This window comes from Canis lupus, chromosome 3 (assembly GCF_003254725.2).
Source record: "Canis lupus dingo isolate Sandy chromosome 3, ASM325472v2, whole genome shotgun sequence".
NCBI lineage: Eukaryota > Metazoa > Chordata > Mammalia > Carnivora > Canidae > Canis > Canis lupus.
The window spans coordinates 20,119,046-20,135,798 of NC_064245.1; the positions used below are offsets into that span (position 1 = coordinate 20,119,046).

General features: G+C 37.6%; 1 long non-coding RNA gene across 2 annotated transcripts in view; it reads right to left on the bottom strand.

Moving 5' to 3' along the window:
- Positions 1–5,739: 5,739 nt before the first annotated feature.
- LOC112653588 (uncharacterized) overlaps positions 5,740–16,753 on the bottom strand; it is a 38,154-nt gene continuing 27,140 nt past the window's right edge. Inside the window, exon 3 of one of the 2 annotated variants that reach the window (XR_007409726.1) lies at positions 5,740–10,258. This is a non-coding gene — a long non-coding RNA (uncharacterized LOC112653588). The remainder of the gene's footprint in view (positions 10,259–16,753) is intronic. The other variant, XR_004814579.2, reaches the window with a different exon arrangement.

Here is a 16,753-nt window from a genome sequence, read left to right on the forward strand (position 1 = left end):
TTAAAATATTTTTTCAAATGGGCCACCAAAAGGTAAAAGTAGAAGAGAATTTTGTAAGTAACTTGATTTTTTTTCTCCCAATCTTTTCCAATCTTTCTGGGACCATTTAAAACAATTAGTATTTCAAGATTTCGAAACAATTTTTAAAGATTTTATTTATTTATTTGAGATAGAGAGACAAGGAGAGAGAGTGTGAGAGAGAGCATGAATTGGGGGATAAGTAGATGGAGAGAGAGAGAGGCAGATTCCCTGCTGAGCAGGGAGCCTGCCGAAGGGCTCCATCCCAGAACCCTGGGATCATCACCTGAGCCAAAGGCAGGTGCTTAACTGACTGAACCACCCAGGCCCCTAAGATCTCAAATTTTAGCATTTCTTCATGTATATGTTAATCAAATTTTTATTTAATAAATGTTCTAAGTTATTCTTTTTTGCCTGTCCTCTTGCTTTGTGCCTAAGGTCAAAGCATTGCATGTATGTAAATACTGATTGCTCTTTTATTTATTTTATTATAAAAAGGTACTTCTGTAAAATGCTTAGAAATATTCTTCATGCGTATATAACTTAGATTTTTATCTGATCATAAATGCCAGACTGACACCTTTAAAGTAAGTTATTTATAATTTTAAATTTCCTAAAAGAACTAGTCTGAGTTTTTAGCCATTTATATTTATTAATATCATTGGAAACTTTTTTTAGAATACATTCTAGAACATAAGCAAGGTTTCATCTTAGGGAAGTTATAATTTAAAGTATGACTAGACAAATAAACATACAACAATATAAGGAATTGCCTAGATGAAGAAGGAATGTTCTCAGAAGTAGAAAACAATCGGTCAGCCCGGTTGGCTCAGCGGTTTAGCACCACCTTCAGCCCAGGGCATGATCCTGGAGACCTGTGATGGAGTCCCACGTCAGGCTCCCTGCATGGAGCCTGCTTCTCTCTCTGCCTATGTCTCTGCCTCTCTCTCTCTCTCTCTCTGTGTGTCTCTCATGAATAAATAAATCTTAAAAAGAAAAGAAGTAGAAAACAATTGAAAGGCAACAAGTGAGGATGTGAAAAGGAGTTCACCAAGCTGGTTGCCACCTCTCTTACTGATGGGATTGTCAACTGAGAAAACACCAAGGATGGAAAGCTGAATGTCTCCCAATGCAATAGTATATCATTTCCTCCCATTCTTTGTCTGACCCAGAAAATCAAGTTAAAGCAGAAGAGAAACGAAAAGGTGATGCTTCCTTGGACAGGAAACCTAAGTACACTGTCACTCATTTTTTTTTTTTCATCTCTGAAGTAAGACTGGTGAATTATATAGGTTAACACTTAAGGCACATCACTACCATAATGAACGCTTAGTGTTTAATGAGTCAGGGAAAAGAAAACCTTCGCCAAAACAGAATGAATCCATTTCACGATAAAACATGGATTTCCATTTCCAGTAAACCTAAGGCACTGCATTAGGACCAGATGACATTATCAGCATACAACTGGATCATCTATTATTCTAGAGTCTAGATTGAGGAAATCCAGAACATTCCCAGGCTCTCAGTTCAGGATGCTTTCGATTTAATAACAAACAAGAGTTTCAGGGGCACCTGGGTGGCTCAGTGGTTGAGTGTCTGCCTGTGGCTCAGGTGGTGATCCCAGGGACCCTGGGATTGAGTCCTGCATTGAGCTCCCTGCAGGGAGCCTGCTTCTCCCTCTGCCTATGTCTCTAACTCAATCTCTTTGTCTCTCAAAAATAAATAAATAAAATCATTAAAAAACAACAACAAATAAGAGTTTCAAATTTCAAGAGAAAATGTGTATGTTATAATAAGTAGCTGTTTATAATATTGGGAAAAGATTTGTTCTGATTGATACCTATTTTCATGCTTTAGAACTAATATCATAAAATGCTGGTATTTTAAAATATCGCACTTAAAGTTCTGATTCCAAAGTTGTGTTAAAGACTAAAAGATAGAATCAAATGAATATGTTCAAGGAAGCATGCTAAAGGATGATAAAAAAAAATAGTGTGAAAGGCAATATCTCATCTATATATTAATAATTCTATAAGTGTTGGACTTCAGGAGCAAGATAACTAAATTTTGAGATTCTGCTCCAGAATATAGACCCAGTCACAACAAAGTACAGAACTGGGTTGGGATGCAGAGTTGCCAGTGTTTTCTGCACTGCAGTATTAGGCAACTACCTGCCCAGGGATCCCCTCCCCTTCCCCACTCACATGGACACACACAAAGGAACAGTTGGAAACAGAGCAGGGCTGCCAGCATCCCACAAATAGGATGGCAGATTTCCCAAGAATTGCACTTAGGGTTAGAGGAAACCAAGGATGGAGAATGCCTTAAAAAAGAAAATCCACAAAGAGATATCTGACCCTAACCTCAGCTACAGGAGCTAGAGAGAAGAGAAACAAAGACTTAGTTATACAAACGACATTAAAACAAACACATGTACAACATTGATAAGCATTTTGCTTAAAGGGAGAAAAGAACAGAAAGGGCTGAAAGTCTCCACACAGACCAATCTGTTTGATGAAAACATATTTCCTTTTTTTTTTCTCCTGCTCTCCTCTATAAGACAGTGTACAAAGTGCTCATTTATATTTTCTTTGTTTTCATCCCAAAGCTAGAAGATCAAAGAGTTAATAAAACCTCCTTGCTATAGAAGGTCATTACAAAACTAAATGCAGCAATTCAAAGTGGAAAATAGAATGAATGCCAAGGAGATGTTTAACGAAGTAACATTCTACACGTATTCTTTGAAGAACATTTGCAGACTCGTTTGATTGCTTTAGAGCGCGCAGGGCACAATGCGTCCTGCGCGGAGCTAACAGTGAATGATGGTTGCGTTCTGCGGTCCTGCGGCCAAGCCACTTGGAATCACAAGTATATTTGAGGGTGAGTTACCTAATATGGTGGAAATATTCATGAGCATTTTACCTAGCAAAATGGTATTTAAAACTTCCACCTTTTCCCCTCTTTAGGCCTAATTAAATGTCCAAACGTAAGACATGAGTCTATTCATTTGAAAAATAGTTTCTAGCACTATTTTCCCAAGAACTGACAAAGTTGGACGAGATAGGGATTAGTTGAGGTTTCCTGTTTGCCATTGAGATCCTTCTCTCTCTCTTTTTTTTTTTTTTTTTTTTTGGTCATTTTTTTAGTGCTAACATCCTTAGAATGGGAGCCAATACAGAATATAGATAGCCTGGGAAATTGTCAATATTGCAGGATCGATTTATGTCAAAGAGACAGGCTGGTACCTTGCACTTGCCTTTCAGTGTGACATCGGAATTCGCTATTCACTGTAGCCCTTGAGTCCTGGCATGGAGACCCATCAGGTTTTTTTCCTAGAAAAGACGCAGAACAGTCTAGAATATCAGAAATCACCATCCTGCTGGTAGAGCCATGGCTATGTGGCAACATGGGGGCCAGTGATAGAGGTAATGTAGAGTCTCTGGGGTATAATCAAACATTTATTTATTTATTTATTTATTTATTTATTTATTTTTCATTTATTTATTTATTATGTTTGAAAACATGGGAAAAAGAGGTGGTTTTTTTTTTTTTCAAGAAGAGGAAGTTGATATCTGAGTTAATTTGGGGGATGGATTGGAAAACTGGCAAAGCAGGTGTTCAGATAATGATTCCACTCAGAAGAGGAGTATAATAACAACACAGGAACATAAAGATATCTGAGATTAAGTTTAAGCAATTAAACTTTTTAATTATTTGAGCAAATAATTGACCTATTTCACTGTAAAACGAAACTTTTGAAGTACCGTTGAATGTTGTGCAGATGCCAATAGTCTTTTTTTTTTTTTTTTCCTTTTTGCATCAGTGGTGCATGTCACCTTCCTGCAAGGCAACCAGTTTGCAGATCTGGCCAGAGGGAAAATTACTGGGCAACAGAATGAAAAGGAGGCATAAGTCAACCCAGCTCTCTGAACCCTAGAAAAGGCAACTTCCCTCCAGCTCATGAAAGAGGACGATTGTGCTCAGTACCACTTATCCGGTGCCAACAATCTGGTAAACCCTCTATTCAGTGCTACACCAAGGCTATAGCAAGGTGACCCAGAGTTTCGGGCTGAGGTCAGGGAAGGGTCGCTGCCTGAAAAATGGAACTAGTCAAAAGGAAAGAATCCTAGGAATGGGTGAGGTTAGTCACCCACAGAAGTAGCCCAATCCAAGAAATGGCATAGAAAAGCATTTTTTATGGAATTTAAAAAGTTCTAACTCTTTTAAGTTATTCTTCTAGCCCTTGCAAGCTGGTACGAGAATGTTCTGAAGTATGCTCACAGGAATCAGCGTTTGATCCCTAAAATTCCTACAGACTTCCTTTATTCCTTCAATTCTGCTTTTCCATTTATTCAATTCCCTCCTCCCCCTTTTTTTTCCCTTTCCAATCCCACCACCTCAAGCTTTGAAACTGAAGACTAGACACTAGGTATGCAGATACCGTCACCCCCTCTGAAACCCTCTTGGAAGCTTGTCAGCTTTCCCTTCCCAGCACCTTCCTGGTGCCTCCCCGTGAAGGCAATGTCAAAAACGTGCCCATGTGATGACATACGTTGCTCATGGCATGCCATGAGTACCCATTTTAAATAAGCCCTTTTGGGGCACCTGGGTGGCTTAGTGGTTGAGTGTTTGCCTTCGGCAGAGGTCATGATCCCGGGGTCCTGGGATCGAGTCCCACATTGGTCTCCCTACAGGGAGCCTGCTTCTCCCTCTGCCTGTGTCTCTGCTTCTCTCTGTGTCTCTCATGAATAAATAAATTAAATATTAAATAAATAAATAAATAAATAAATAAATAAATAAATAAGCCCTTTCAATGTAAAAGGAACCTTAATGTTTGGAATATTGTCCTTCCAGAGCTTTCCTTACCTCACATGATGCCTATGAGTGCTTACAGGGTGCCTGTTAGGAGCCGAGGCTGAAAGGATGAAGGAACATGGGCTTAGGGTTACTTATTTTCACATTGAAAAAAAAAAAAAAAAAAAAAGGACGTTTCTTCCCCTGGATGGCAAAATGAGAACATTTTACAAATAAACCCATAAGTAAAACTGTATCCGTTTAAAGATGTGAAAAGACTAAGTGTACTTTGAAAGGGAGTTTTATTTTAAAGAGGTAGCCAGAGGCTGATATGCATAAATAAAATGTTTACTATTCATCTGCTTGCTTTTTCTAAGAAATCTCCAAATAATAAAGTTAGAAAGTATTTGATTACTTCTCTTCAGTGTGTAGAAGGATGGAGAGAGAAATTTCAAGTTCTTTTTGTTTTATATTTGTTGTCAAGAATTCATATAAGAAAGTCAATTTTATACGAAATAATTTCACAAAATTACTTTTAAGAGAGTCAATTCCCATAGATCAGTTTCAGTAGGTCATATAAAATAAGTCTTTTAATACGAGCTCCTTAGTTTTATTAGTACATTATAAATTATTTATCTTGGAAAAAATACATTAAAAACAGAATTAGAATGTCTTTGGTTTATATAGCTCACAGCATTAAGTTAAAATAGTATAATACATGTTATACAGAGAGAAATGTAATTGTGGCCTAAAAGAACATTTTTGAGTCAGTTTCACATTAAACATTGAATAGAAAAGTTGAGTTATCTTAAAATAAAGCAAGACACTATATCACTCTGCTACAAGCAAATGTTTCGTTTGTAAATAAGGATGAACTGACAGTGCTTGAAAGTGTAGTTCATCAAAATCACAACAAGAAACCAAATATTATGAATGTGTAAAATTCCATGTTTATTTAATATCCATTACATAGCCGGTTCATTGAAACCAGACTTTGTAAAGACAAATAACATTTCTGATGAACATAAACAATATCATATAGTTGAAATTCATCCTGTATTTTCACATGAATAAAGATGTCATTATGCAGGAGTTTCGACAATAAAGACCTTGCTGTGAATTGGCGTGGCATCTCTCAATGCTTCAAAGCAGCACCAGCCTCCATCAGCTCAAGAGGAGACATTAGTGACTGTGCGTCAGTGAGCTCTGTGATCGGCAGGTCCACACTCAAGTGTCATAGAACCTTTCCCCAATGTGTGAGTTGGTGTCCAGCGTGGTCTGTGTCATGGGTACCTTCTCAAAGGACACATCCAAAGCTCGGGATGGGTATTCCTAGGACCAAAACAAACAACAACAGAAACAAACAAACAAAAAACAAAGCAGAAAACCTGGCAATATACAGATAATGTAAAAAGGCTCACTCTGGTCAAGGAGAAGTGTCAGTATTAATAATATGAATGATTATTATCTTTATAGTTGTTTATACTTATTGAAGTTCAGTGTGTGCCAAGTACTTTGTTAAGCACTTAACATTCACTGTTGTATAAAATGGCCACAAGAATCCTTTACAATAAACACTTTAGTTATCCGTGTTTTATAAATAGGGAAGCTAAGCTTGGCAGAAGTCAAGAACCTTTAATACAGTTTCACAGTAAATAGTAGAACCACAATGCCCTCTGTGGCACCATACATGGCTCGGGGAAGACCAGTAGCTTCCAGTGGTCAGCATTGTAGAGGAGCTGATAGCTTTACCTCAAAGCCATTCGTAGTAGCCCTTCTCTGCCTTGCTTTTCTCTATTCTGGAGGCTAGAAAACTAAAATTCCTAACATTTGAAAAAGACTTCTTTGTGTCTGATACTACTTTTTTCTTCCAATTTTACATTCCAAGCCACAACAGAGTTCTTTCTCCCAGGAGTAACCGTGTGATAGATTCTGACTGAAGATGTAAGTTAATGAACTGAGATGAAGTTGCTAGCTGGGTTCCCCTGAATGTCTTCTTAAAAGAGACAGATTCAGTTGCACAGCAGATCTCTAGCTAAGAGGATAGACCTCCTGTTAAGTGTTCTACACTCACACACAGAGCGAGCAAAACAATTTCTGATTCCTTCACCTCTTCGCCCTTCTTCTTTACCTATTCCAGATTATCCATCCTCACATTGGCTGATACATAAAAGAAAAAAAAAGCATCCTTCTTGTGAGCCATGTGAATTTGTTACTTGTGGCTGATTATATTGATTACCTAAAACTGCTTTATAAAGATTTGAGACTTATTGGAGGCTGAGAGCAATAATCACTAATATTTGTTAAACAAAAGGATAAATGATTGAACTGTGTATCTTAATTGAGCTTGTCCTGTGCCACATTTCTACAATTAAATTCATGTTGGGTGAATTTCCTTTTATTTGAACACTCAACACTAGCACATCTGAAGTGGCTATCAGTTCTTTTTGTAAATTAAAAAATAGGATAAGCCCTCTGGGCTATGTGCACAGAAAAAATAGCTATAGCCCTGATCAGAGGGTTCCAAAGTCTAGAATTGAACTCACTATCAGGCCCAACAGAAAAGGAAAGGAGAAAACCAAGGAGAGAAAAGGAGGCATTTTTTGAAGAAGGTGAAATACTCAGATTTCTTAAAATCTGTTAAATAGGACAAAACCCACATTCAAACCCCAGTCTTCCCATTAATGATTTGAATACCATTTCCAACATTTACTGGATGTATGATATTAAGTAAGATTGCTTCACTTCTCTGAGATTCACAGTTGTTTTCAAATAAAAAGTCAACATTTTACAGCCTTTCTCATAGGCTTGTTTTTAGGATTAGCTGAAACAAGGAACTTAAATTGCCTGGTACTGTGTCTGACACATAGAATACAGTTAACAGATTTTAATTCTCCCACTACCCAGGTCCCTGTCACCCATCCCCTTTGACAGAAAGATGACTTCACAGATTTTTGCCTAATTTCTGAAAGTATTTTTTTCTTAATCCACAGCCCAGTCATCATACAAAGACTACATTTGGTTGAACATAGATATTAGTGAAAGAAATTCCTCCAGCTAGGATGTGAGCTTCCTGAAGGCACTAACCGTGTCTTATCAATGTTCATATTCTTTAATAATTTGAATTTCTAAAGAATTTCCAGTTATCTAAAGAGAAAATAATTTTTGAGCCCCCCCCATGTTACTTTGTAATGATTCATTAATCCAAATGACTTTTCTTTGTCAAGGTGTAATCTTGTCAGAATTTACTGCCCATTAAGCACACTGCTTGAGAACCTATAAAGTAACTGTGAACAAAGGAAAACCCATATTGTCAATAATAATATAAAGGAATGAAAAACCAAAAAAATCCTATATTGGATATCCTATATGATTGTTTACTGTGAACTATTCCCTATGCTAGGCTCCATTGGACATTATCTCTAATCCTCTCTACAACTATGCAAAATGCCATTAGCCCCATATTATGAAAGGAAAACCAAGGATCAAAGACTTGACTGGCACTAACTAGTAAGTGAATTCAGAGTGCCTTAACCACAGCTTGACTTCAGATCTCTCACATTCCAATGCTTGAGCTCTTTGCACTCTGCCTACTGTATCCAGAAGATATGCAGATTAATGAATTTCTGGGAAAAAAACTCCAAAAACTTCAAGCATCTAGTTTGGTAGAAAACAAGGCTTTGGGACCTTAATTATTTGGATCTGTAATATCAAAATTATTTGTCACTAATAAAAACCAATAATGTCCAATATTGCTATTGTAACACACAAAGGTCTTATTTAATCTTCACAACAGTTTTGTGAGGTAGATATTATTACCTCCTAATATGAATAGATGTTGAAATTCAGAGAGAGCAATGGCTTTTCCAGAAAACAGATATTGAAACCACACCCTGACCCCATCTCCTAGTCCAGGATTCTTTCCACAATACCACCACATTCTGCCCACCATACTACTTTGCCTGAATTTCAGTGAAAAAAGGGACCAAAGAAGGTATGGTGACATGGAATAAACACCATCTTTGGCCCTGTTGCCTTCTATTATCTAAGATGCTTTCTGCTGAACAAGGCTTTTATGTTTTATTTTTTTCTTCCACCAGGGTGTCTTCTGAGAAGGCATTCTGATACAGTATGGATTCAATAGAGCAAGTCTTCCCACTGAGCGTGGCTAGGCAAATATTAAAGTGATTTTCTGAAGGTCTTTAGTTCAGGCTTGGTTTTTGGTATGTCCCTTTCCTTCTCCTTAGCATCTGTTTTCAAATGAACAGTGAGGCATCACTTTCAGGGCTAGTAGAATAGCTCTGGGATATTTAACAGGTGCTGGAACTCATGTCTAGGACACCAGGTCCAAAGATAGATGGTTCCCTCTTCTTCTAACCTATGACTTTAAGCAGTAAGAGCAGACCAGTATCTTTAAACTAGTATATTGTACCATAAAACCATTCTTTCCTATTTTGATTTAGAGGTGCTGGTGAGGAATCAACTAGGATTGTTACTACTGAGAACTAGCAGAGCAGTAACCATCATTCACTCTCATGACACATGGTGTGTCTCTTGTGCTTACAGAAGCAGGACAGCTGGATATAAGCAACCAGGTGAGGTAGGATAAGCATATATTCCTTTAAAAAATCTTTTTGAATTTGAGAAAGGTGGAATTAGGGTGAGCAACAGAAAGTAGCTGACAGCTAGGAGTAGCTCTGAACAGAGAAGACAGATAATGACCCAAGTTTGGACTAAATTAGAATGATCAGAAAGAAAGCCCAAATGAGCCAATAGCTAAACACTGGAAGGAAGAAGACTCAAAAGCAAACATCGACCTTGAGGACCCTGGACAGTCGTGACCCTCAGAGAGCTCTGCATTCAGGTATTCTTCATTAACCTTTTGATGATCTTTTAGTGTTAAAAACATGGTCTTAAGGTATTATTAAGGAATGATGCCTGAATCAGGAAGATTCAATTACATTTATAGATAATATTCTAGTTCCTGGAGTGGGCCAAAGATGTAAAGGCATCCTTCACAAACTAGCACTTGCAACGTCTTCTTTCTGTGTCATTTTATTCCTTCTTGAACCCCTCTTTACTATCGTGATATGCCATAGAAGCAAAAGTAAACACTTCTGTTTCACTCTTCTAACACTTGCTTATTGATTTAATTTTCACAACTAACCTCTGAGATAGAATCTATTATTATCCCATTTTACAGATGAGGAAACTACAAGTTCCTCAGGCAAGTTCCCAAAGGTCTGGCAAGTTCCCAAAGTCATGCAGGTAGTTAGTGAAACCAGGCCATCTTCTTCCAGTCCTTGCTCTTAACAGCTATGCAATAATGCCTTGCTGCATTACATATTTAATGCAGTTAAAATATTTTACAGTCTTCCAAGAATAAAATTTCAGTACAAACAGAGCTATAGGTAGTTTCCAAGTATGTAGTGGGTCCATAACTCACCTGAAAAATAAAATTGTTTTTATTAAGAAACTATGATTTAATTCCTAATCTCCTTAGTATGCAATGATACTTTTAGAAATAAAATATATTGTTTTACTTACATGATGATAATAATTCTTATAGAAATATGAAAATTTGGGCAGCCCAGGTGGCTCAGCAGTTTAGTGCCACCTTCAGCCCCAGGTGATCCTGGAGACCCAGGATTGAGTCCCCACATTGGGCTCCTGGCATGGAGCCTGCTTCTCTCTCTGCCTGTGTCTCTGTCTCTGTCTCTGTCTCTCTCTCTCTCTCTCATAAATAAATAAAATCTTTAAAAAAATAAAAAAATATGAAAATTTCATGAAGTACCTAAAAATTGTAATATTTTAAATGGCTCTGTTCAAAAAGCTAAGCTGAAACTAATAGGGTATGTTTAGTTTACAAATAATAAAAGACTCCTATATTCCTACCATCATTTCTGGGCACTGTAAACATTTTATTAATGAAAATGCTAGTTCAGTTGGTGGCATTTCAAACAAGGAAGCAGAGGCTGTACTTTGGAGATGAACGTATACATAATTGGAAAAGGTGATGATGAACTAAACCATATTTACACAAGCATTTGAAATAATGGCTCATGAGTCTTGTAGAATATTTTTCCCCTTTTAAAACAACCATACACTGTACCAAATTGGTTCATTTCTTGGCATCTCACTCATGCTACAAATCTTCCTGCTGGATAGGAAATCTAGTCCATATCACCACCATTTTTCAAATTAAGCTTTATCTCTCTTGCTGGGTACATGGATGATGTAAAGTCTAAGGTTTTTCAATTTGTTTCATAATTTTTTGAAATCAGAATTCAACCAGTGGGAATCAGAATGACAAACTACTAAACTTTATGTCATGGTAGGAGAGGATGTGCATGGGAATGTGTATGCGTGGGTGTGCAGGTGCATGTGAATGCACACATGCCTGTGTGTCTGGTTTATTATTGCAGTGATGACAAAAATTGGGGAATAGAGACTGGTAAATATGCTCTCTCCGGAGAAGAAATGCAAATTTAAAATGAGGTGGACTTTCTCTCTACTACATATTTATTTACCAAAGTCATAGAAAACCCAAACTCATTTCAGGTTTCTTGAAAAGTAAACCAAAAATGATTAAACATCTCTGATAAAAGTATGCCTCTATGGCTGGAATGCTAAATATCACAGATGAAAAAAAAGCAACTTCCTACACTTTCAAAAAAAAAAAAAAACCCAAAAACCTATTCTGACCAAAAATCCTTTCCAGGCAATCTAGTGAGAAAGTGTGAATATATTAACCTGAAGCTTTTTCTGAAGTTTTCCTGAAAGTTGCACACCAAAAGTTTCCATCTCTTGCGTTTTTAGAGTCATGGATTTTCCAGATATATATACCTAGACATACACTGTCCAAGAAGACACCAGCATAAAGCACAATGGACTTATGGCTTTTAAAATGTGATGCAAGAACTCCTCAAATCCCATGAAAATTCTACATGTAGTTTATGGATGGTCTTTGTATTATGTAAGGTTAATTCAGTGCATATCAGTGACAATGCCCACTTTCTCTGTGCTGGCATAATTTACTTACGATATATAGCAAATCAGATATCCGCTCATTATTGCCTCATCAAAGAGAGCACTAAATCAGAGTGCCTGGTGGCTCAGTTGGTTAGGTGTCTCACTTCAGCTGAGGTCATGATCTCAGGGTCCTGGGATGGAGGCCTGGGTAGAGCTCCCACTCAGTGGGAAGTCTGCTTCTTCCTCTCCCTCAGCCCCTCTCCCTGCTTATACTCTCTCAAACAAATAAATAAAGTCTTTTTCAAAAAACACTAATTCTGATGAATTACTTCATGTGTATGGTTATAGTAGGAGTAGTAGGGCATGGATTCTTTAGGTTTATCAGAGTGGTGTTAAGGATTAAAGTATTTTTCTAGTCATGTATTTAGACGCCCATTTTTATAGCATCTTGAGATTTCCAGATTATTCAAGATGTGATGGTTTGCTGATCCTGAATCCAATGAGAAAAAAAGTTCATACTTTCTAAAGGAAATACGTTTCAAATGACTGTAGGTTTCCCATGGGAATTATTTCTCTTTTGAGTTTTAACCATTCCCATTGCTATAGTACCTCCCAAAAGTAAGCATGATTCATAGTCTTCACACTGCCTTTTGGCACATTAACATATTATTCAAATCTCACAATGGCAGCACCTGAAGGACAGGAATTCTGGCCTTTTTTTCTCTCTTTCTTTTTTGTATCCCTAGCACCCAAGAATGTGCTCTATAGAGTCAGTTTGAATAAATGCATGGAGATACCTAAAGTAGATGATTTGCTGTTCAGTTATATTTGATTATCTAACTGTAAAATTACTATCATAAGGAAAGTAAAAAAAAATAATCCTCATGCCTTTTTAAAAGATTTTATTTATTTATTCATGAGAGACACGCAGAGAGAGAGGCAGAGACATAGGCAGAGGGAGGAACAGGCTCCTCACTGGGAGCTCGATGTGGGACTGGATCCTGGATCCTGGGATCACGCCCTGAGCCAGAGGCAGACACTTAACAGCTGAGGCCCGCCTCCCCCCCCTCCCCCAGGCATCCCAATCCTCATGCTTTTAAAGAATGTACAACAACCTCATGCCATGCCAAAATGTCTCCTGATGCAAAGAATCCTTCCATGACAGCCTTACTACCTTGAATAATCATTTGTGAAAAAACACTGGTCTCCACTTTCATATCACCTCCCTGCCTCACATATATGATTCTATATGAATTTTAAAACCTCTTGATTCCAAAATTTAGACCCATTAACCTTAGATTTCACTAACCGAGTCCATGTGGTTTTATAATGGCATCTATTCTAGGGTACTCCACATCTTACAACATGCTCTTTCATGAGGACCTGTGTTTTGGAGAAAGTGACCAGTCGGTTACCATGCAGGCCTCCTTATGTCAACTCACTTCTCTATTGGCACCTTTCTGGCCCACCAGAGTTTGTGGGGGAGGGATACTGTGAAAAGACTATTTAAGTCTGCTCATGGAAGGAATTTAAATGATGCATTGGATTAAAGTGATATCGCTATCTCAACAAATTAGACTTGTTAAAAGACTGGAGGAGAGAAAACATTTTTGATGAACTTTGACTTCAAATTTTGAGTTTTTGAGTTATTTACCTCCTGAACTTAAAATCTCCAATGTTCCTATTTCTGCGCTTCTGAAGAATTGTTCCCTCTTTGTGGAATGTTTTTCCTGCCTCCTCTAGCACAGCAACTCAGTCTTCTTTAAGGAGGGATGAAAGAAAGAAAACTTTCTCCTTGGGCCTTACTTGGAGAGGCCACATCTTTGTCCTTTCAAAGTGGGCAAAAAAATCAAACACATTATTATTCAGGCTATTTTAATTCTCATGAGAATTCTCTCATTAATTCAGGCTATTTTAACTCTCCTGGGCTATTTTATTATAATTATCTGCTTGTACTACTAATAAAGAAGGGAAAAACATATACAAGGTGAAGGCATCTGTCGTGACAAAAACAAATTCTAATGATTCCAAGGTCTTCAGTCTTTCCTTGATGATTATATATCTGAGGTTGTCAACATTAGATCAGGTTTTTAAGCTCCTGGTCATTTCCTCAAGCAAATATGATGAAACCAAAGGATCAAATAACGTTTTCAATTTATAATGTCTCACTACAAATTTTTGATTTTTTTATGAATGAATTATTAAAGCTGCAAATGATAGTGGCTTCCTTTGAAAAAGAATTATTTAAAGCTCTCTTTAAGTGCTTAAAAGATAATAAAGAATAAGAAAATTCTTCTGTGATTGGTTAAAGGACAATTGGTATGTATGCTATTGATGAGGATGGAAAAAATCTGCCAGGTGACTTCAATTCAGCTGAATCACGTGACTTGTATTTGCTGAGCAGAAGAACCAAGAAGTAGGCCAGCTAAGAAGGATTGGCATGAAAGATTGGAGGCCCCTGGGTCAGAAACCCTGCAAGCAAGGATAAGTGATTTTTTTTTTAACTGAAAAGAATCAATACGCTATACAGCTGACCAAGGTGGCTTCTCTGTCATCTAGGGTATGTCCTTTAGTCTCCCTGAGACTCAGTGCCCTCGTTTGTAAATGGGGCCTTGTAACATCCTTCATAAATGATGAGGACAAGCAGACCTGGGATATTGGGAAAGCTGAGAGAGATAACGCCGCTGGGAATTGCACTGTAGAAGAAACATTTAAATGGGAGGCTGAGTGTTGGAGCAGATTCCAGTTACGACCCAGCTATGGGATGACTTGGTGTTCGTAAGTAAATAGCTCTGGGTGTCCGATTCCTCACTGATGAAGTGGGGAGATTTTCAGGATGTATGAAACAATTGAAACTTATAAGAGCAAAGTCATAAAAATCATTTGCAGTCACATACACTAAACTGACTCAAACTGGTGTGAACTGCTAAAGAGGTATTGTGGAATCTTTACTCAGTGTTGCTTCTAGTCTACCCTCCTCCCCCTTTTCAGGGGAGATTGCAGGAGAGAAATTTGTAAAGATTGGGTACCTGAGATGAGTCCTGAATGGTGTGGCACCATGTCACCTGTGGCAGTCTCATGAGTGAGGCGAGGGGCTGTAATGATGAGTTCCAGATTTTTGTGAGAATGGTTCACTAGTGATCTCCAATTCAAATGGCTAACATTTTTGCTCTGCTCAGGGACTCTGCATCAGAAATGAGTCTAAAATCTTGGGAGAAAATCAAAGAGGGTGTAGCAGCATCTTCCTTCTCTGGTGAGTTATGCCCAGCAACTTCCCATACACCGATACTGTGCTGTGCATGCAATGGGGGGATGGGGGTGGGATTGGGGGTGGGGGTGGGGTATGCACCTTGGAAATCCCCAGAGACTGGAAGTTCTCTAAAGGCTCTTCAGCTGGGCTCTCAGAATCAAGAACAACAATGTTAGACCCAGAGAGTGGAAATCCGCAATATGGGAGAGTATTAGTTACTTGGAAAATGTAGTGTATTTCTTTTTCCCTCATTCACAACCTGAATGTTATTTAGGCATTAAGAGAATCAGTCTAGGGGCACCTGGATGGCTCAGATCCTGGGATCCAGCCCCACATCAGCAGGGAGTCTGCTTCTCTCTCTCCCTCTGCCCCTCCCCCTGCTCATGTTCTCTCGTGGCATCTGTCTCAAATGAATAAACAAAACCTTGAAAATAAAATTAATTTAAAAAAGAGAATCAGTCTAATTATTTCCTATTTCAGCCCTTGGACTTTGTATTTCATTAATAGATATTAGTTATTTCTTTAGACAACCCAATTACATAGATGCTTATTAGTCCCAATATTTAAGTAAAGGAAACTGAGGCAGTGCAAAGTTAAGGAATTAGTTCTCATCTGGCTAGAATTCTTAAATATATTAAATGCCTTTCTTTGTTTCATCTCTTTCCATATACAGCATAGATTTCAACACCCAATTGATTAATTAACTAGCCTGATCCTGCTACCCACCAACTCTTCTACTTCTCTGGTGGGGGGTAGGCTTCAGTTCAAGTGCACAAGATGGTAAGAGGAAAGTTTTTATTTATTTATTTTTAGAAGTCAGTAGTTCAGTGATCATTCTTCTGTCATTCTCAAATTTTGTTCCCTGTGCTCTAGAATGTCTGCTCAGCTGGAGTGGCTAGAACCTTAGGAGGCCATGAGTTGTCAGTAAAAGTAGCTCGTCCGTCCCTCTCAGACCTCACCAAAATACTTTGTCAAGAATCTTTGGATTTCACAAAAACTTCTAGATTTCTTTTCTCAAATTGTAAGTTTAATTATATTTTTAAGAGTTACAAGACACATAATTTCCCTTAATTTAAACCTTTTTCTAGTAGCATTTAGGTTTATATTTCAATGAAAGCCTGTACATGTTAAATATATATATATATATATATATATATATCTTAGAAAATTAGTCTTGTTAGTTTTCCAAGTATTCAGGACTTGTAAATTTAAAATAAAACAAAACATTTTGATTTGCTTAGGCAAACTAGCCTTAAAAGAGAAAAAACACTAGTTTAGTTTTTAATTTAAATTTAAAAAGTTTTATACTGGGGATTTTTTTCCACTTTTCTAACTCATGCCTGATGAATCCTTAAAAAAAAAAAAAAGAGTTTCTTTATTTATTTGACAGAGAGCACAAGCAGGAGAGTAGCAGAGGGAGAGGGAGAAGCAAATTCCCCCACTGAGCAGGGAGCTTGATTCCCAGCCCAATGCCAGGACCTTGGGATCATGACCTGAGCTAAAGGCAGATGCTTAACCAACTGAACCATCCAGGCGCCCCTCATGTCTCTCAAATATACTTTAATTTTCCTAATAATAGGATTTCTTCTAAATAATCTTATCAAATCACTTCTGCCCTTTATTGTTTTCCAAGCTCAAACTTAAAGTATATTATTCACAAAGCAATGAGGGGAAAGGCCATTTTAAAGAAAATGATTCAAATTAGTAATATTTTGGAAA